Raw genomic sequence first — 5,000 nt, 5'->3', positions numbered from 1 at the left:
AGACAAGCATATGACTACTGGCAGGATCAACCAGGGAGCTGCGTCAACTAGAGCTGAGCAGCCGGCCGCCCGGGAGTGTGTCCCAGGGGCCCGCGCGAACACGCAAGCGTCCGCTCAATTATTCTGCAAACAGGAGGAGGCTGAGCTCCCCTGCACAATACACCTCGAAACCCTCTCAGGTCCCGGCGGCGCGCAGCGCCGTCCTAAGTACTTGGTCGGGTTCGAGAGAGGCGCAATCGCCCGGAGTTAGGCGAGTAGACGCTTTAGGTGCGACCACCCGTGCTCCCAACTGAGCTTGCCGCTGCCGACAGAGGCCCGGGAGCGTGCTGTCGTGGCATTGCCGGCGGGAGACAACACGCGCCACCTACGGTGACCGGCAGCTCCAACGCCAGCGCCACAGAAGGGCAAAGGCCCCACGTGGGTGCCGAAGCGAACTCTCCCAGCACAGCGCACGTGCCAACACGTCTGCACAACTGCGATACAAACCACCAGCGAGAACCGCTGGGGCGACCGAGCAGCAGACGGCGTCGCGGCGCCGAGTGCCGGGCGGCGGCGCATCCTCAACGCACACAGTCCTCAATCGGACCAGCACACTGCAGATGTCCACCGCGCTTCGCACCGGGCCGGCGAGGACCCACTTTGGCTGCACGGCGCCGCGCGCAGGGTGCCCCGGCGCGCAGCTGCGCCGCCTGCCGCGTCCGTCGGCCGGCGCGCCTGCCACTGGGCGCCCCCACCAGCCGGCTGTAGCGCGTGCGCCCACGCACCGCGCGGCCAGCACGCCGGGCGGCCCCCCCTCACCGGCCGGGGACAGTCCCACCCACCCACAGCCGCGTATCGCTTCACACCCAGATTCACATTCACGTTCGTTGGTATGGTGGGGACCGCTTCGTAGCTGTACCGATCGTTGCCCTCACAGATGTACCTCCAGCAAGGACAACCGCACCACAACGGGTTACCAGTTGTTCATTTGCGTAACGTCACCAGTAAACGTACACGTCCATCCCCGTTTGCAAAGTCAACTATTATTGCATGCCTGCCTGTCAGGTGTCAAGACACACTACATCCGCTCACATCCACGCAACAAAATGTGCCCGACTAGAGGGCACGTGGAAGGTGCCCCCGTACGTATGCGATGTCCATTGCGCGACCAACTGTCAACCGGCCTCTGTAGCATGTCGCAGATGTGGAACGCGGGGCACCGTGCTATCACATTGTGTGAGAAGAGACTACTACGTCTGCATACACGCGCCACTACATGAACAGACGGCTCATGCTGATCGCCATCCACTGCGTCCATTACTCCCACACGTCTCTATGGCGTACCACACTGCAATGCAGCTGTTATGGGGAGATGACACGTAGCTGTGTACACAACATTCTGAGCGGGTTGCGGTTGGACAATACATTAATGTAACGTGTCATATGCCAATTACAGAGCAGGGTAAGGCACAACTTGGGTTAGGTTAAGGCACAACTTGGGTTAGGTTAAGGCACAACTTGGGTTAGGTTAAGGCACAACTTGGGTTAGGTTAAGGCACAACTTGGGTTAGGTTAAGGCACAACTTGGGTTAGGTTAAGGCACAACTTGGGTTAGGTTAAGGCACAACTTGGGTTAGGTTAAGGCACAACTTGGGTTAGGTTAAGGCACAACTTGGGTTAGGTTAAGGCACAACTTGGGTTAGGTTAAGGCACAACTTGGGTTAGGTTAAGGCACAACTTGGGTTAGGTTAAGAGCACAACGTGGGTTAGGTTAAGGCACAACGTGGGTTAGGTTAAGGCACAACGTGGGTTAGGTTAAGGCACAACGTGGGTTAGGTTAAGGCACAACGTGGGTTAGGTTAAGGCACAATGTGGGTTAGGTTAAGGCACAATGTGGGTTAGGTTAAGGCACAATGTGGGGGTAGATTGCGGTACAAATTGCATTACATTGCGGTGCAAATTGCATTACATTGCGGTGCAAATTGCATTACATTGCGGTGCAAATTGAGTTACATTGCGGTGCAAATTGAGTTACATTGCGGTGCAAATTGAGTTACATTGCGGTGCAAATTGAGTTACATTGCGGTGCAAATTGAGTTACATTGCGGTGCAAATTGAGTTACATTGCGGTGCAAATTGAGTTACATTGCGGTGCAAATTGAGTTACATTGCGGTGCAAATTGCGTTACATTGCGGTGCAAATTGCGTTACATTGCGGTGCAAATTGCGTTACATTGCGGTGCAAATTGCGTTACATTGCGGTGCAAATTGCGTTACATTGCGGTGCAAATTGCGTTACATTGCGGTGCAAATTGCGTTACATTGCGGTGCAAATTGCGTTACATTGCGGTGCAAATTGCGTTACATTGCGGTGCAAATTGCGTTACATTGCGGTGCAAATTGAGGTAGGTTAAGGTGCAACACAGGTTAGGTTAAGGTGCAACATAGGTTAGGTTAAGGTGCAAGATGGGTTAGGTTAAGGTGCAAGATGGGTTAGGTTAAGGTGCAAGATGGGTTAGGTTAAGGTGCAAGATGGGTTAGGTTAAGGTGCAAGATGGGTTAGGTTAAGGTGCAAGATGGGTTAGGTTAAGGTGACATAGGTTAGGTTAAGGTGACATAGGTTAGGTTAAGGTGACATAGGTTAGGTTAAGGTGACATAGGTTAGGTTAAGGTGACATAGGTTAGGTTAAGGTGACATAGGTTAGGTTAAGGTGACATAGGTTAGGTTAAGGTGACATAGGTTAGGTTAAGGTACAAACTGGGTTGTGTTATGGTACACATTGCGTTGTAGTACAGTACACGTTAGGTTTGGGTACGGTACACAATGTGGTATGGGATGGCGTGTTGTGGGGGGGAGGGGGGGGGGGAGGTTCGTTGATATCGACCGTAGGACGTGGATGCCCGAGGCAGCGTCAGTGTGTCAAAGGAGTTATGTCACGTCGGGATGCGCTTTTCGCCAGTGAGAGGGGGCGAGCCGTGTCTGTGGTTGCGGCAGACCTGTGTGTTTCATTCCTGCCAGTGTGTTTGTGCTGTAAGACGAGGCAGTGTGGTGGTGATGGGTGCACCCCTGTGTAGGACATGTGTGGGTGTTGGTGGCTTCTCTGAGCAATTGTGGTTGTCGGACGAGTGGGGTATTCTGTTTTATGATTGGACCTCCCGGTCTGGTTATCATAGCGTAGTTGGTGTACTGTGGCGGATAGGATGCACCGGACGTTGGTCCATGCTGGTGCTTAGTAGTTGTATCTGTGTCTGTTACAGGCAGAGAGTAGTGTGTGATAGAGTGTGTGGCTGACGTGTGGTTCATTTTGTGTGTACGGACGTTCAGCATGTATAGGGGCATTTGCGTATATAATCTATCATAATCTATCTATGTGGGCCTGCATAGTTTACTGAGCAGTGCTGTGAGGTGACTGAACTACGAGTGACGTACTGATTTACAGCGGAATGATTGCCTTGTACCAAAGATGGAGTATCGGCTCTACGACAGCGTTGGCACCGCAGGAAATGGTCTCGTAAAACGGCCCTCCCACCGTCATCGTTGTGAGGGGTAGGGACCGCCTATATTCTGAGAGGAGCCCTGTTTGCCACTGGGCGTGGGGTCTCGCATCCTGCGGTTCAGTGCCCCCAGGGAAGCGCGCGGAGGTGGTGCTGCTGCTGCTGCTGCTGCTGTAGCAAGCGAGCTACTTACAGCATGTATAGGGACAGCGGGAATATGGCATATTCGATATAACTCTTCATGAAACGCAAGATATAGGGGCGGATTGCACGTTACGAGTGCGGGAAGAGTCCGCCGTTCATCCGCTGGAGTTGCGATTTGGGCGGTTGGGGTGGGGTGGGCGCACGTGCGGGTGGGTGGAGCGATTGTCGGTCGACGACTTCGTGCGACGCAGGCACAGGCGTTGGGGCTCCTGTGGTGGGCAGATGATGCAGGGTTTGTGGGTGGCGTCGGAAAATGGGCACTGTGGGACCTAGCGATGTCGTAGTCGGCGTGGCGTCTCATAGATGGCGGTATCATCGGTGCAGCAGGTCATGTTGCGGGGGACCTGCAGGTGGCGGTATTTTTGTTTGTGGTGCGCTCGACATGGTGGACGTAGTGTCGTCCGATTCGCGTAGATGGAGCTATTGCATGTGGTTTCGTCACATTGTCATAGATGGCGGTGCCGTGTTTTGGAGGTATGGTTGGCGTAGTTTCGTTGGATTCCTGTAGATGGAGGTGTCGTTTCTGGGCCGGATGGCAATGTAGTTTGGTCACATTCCCAAAGATGGCTGTGTTGTGCCTGTGGGCGGCATTGTCAACATCATGCGGTATGGTCTGTTTATTGTGGACGTTGATGGCGTCGGGACCAGAGGGCGCGCGCGAACCGTTGACCACGCGTTATTCACGCAAGCATACTTCGTACTATTTTCCCACCCTCCTATTACTCGTTGCAGATACATGGAAATAATAAACGCCCTCAACGAAATGATGTTCACCTCTGTTGCATCTGTCCACAGGGACAGGAATCAATCAATTGACGACGTCACAAAACAACAATAATAATTCACTGAGGCACCCCTACAGACTTATCACCACACCACCACTAACCGACCCGGGGCTTGACTCAACGACACACCCTATCCCAAGTCTATTTTCTTGCGGAGCATCATGTCTTATTATATTTTATTTCTAATCACATCAGATTAGAGTTATAGTATGTAGGTCAACCGTACTGCGGTGGACGCTATGTTACCACACCGGCGCTGGGGGCCGGCGAAAACTCACCGTCGCCTGCCGGGCACCCGGCGACCGCACGCCACGGCACCACCCGACGCCGCCGCCCTCCACGCGACGCTCCCACCGGTGGCGCCGGACACCCGCCCCGTCTGGCGGCCCATCACCGGCTGACAAAGCGCTACGGCTGTAGCGCGGGCGGACCACACCGCGCCCGGCCCGCCGCCCCCGCCTGCCCCGCCGCGCACGGAGGCGGCACCCATCGCAGCGCCCCACGCCAGCGGCAAGGGGCCCCGCAAACCGATACGCC

General features: G+C 54.8%; 1 non-coding gene across 1 annotated transcript in view; it reads right to left on the bottom strand.

Annotated features, from left to right (window-relative positions):
- Nucleotides 1–37, bottom strand: part of LOC126119123 (small subunit ribosomal RNA) — a 1,909-nt gene extending 1,872 nt beyond the window's left edge. Inside the window, exon 1 of the ribosomal RNA XR_007525841.1 lies at nucleotides 1–37. This exon is cut by the window's left edge and continues 1,872 nt beyond it. This is a non-coding gene — a ribosomal RNA (small subunit ribosomal RNA).
- Nucleotides 38–5,000: the final 4,963 nt, after the last annotated feature.

Source organism: Schistocerca cancellata, unplaced genomic scaffold (assembly GCF_023864275.1).
Source record: "Schistocerca cancellata isolate TAMUIC-IGC-003103 unplaced genomic scaffold, iqSchCanc2.1 HiC_scaffold_368, whole genome shotgun sequence".
Taxonomy (NCBI): domain Eukaryota; kingdom Metazoa; phylum Arthropoda; class Insecta; order Orthoptera; family Acrididae; genus Schistocerca; species Schistocerca cancellata.
This window is presented reverse-complemented; position numbering and strand designations above follow the sequence as displayed.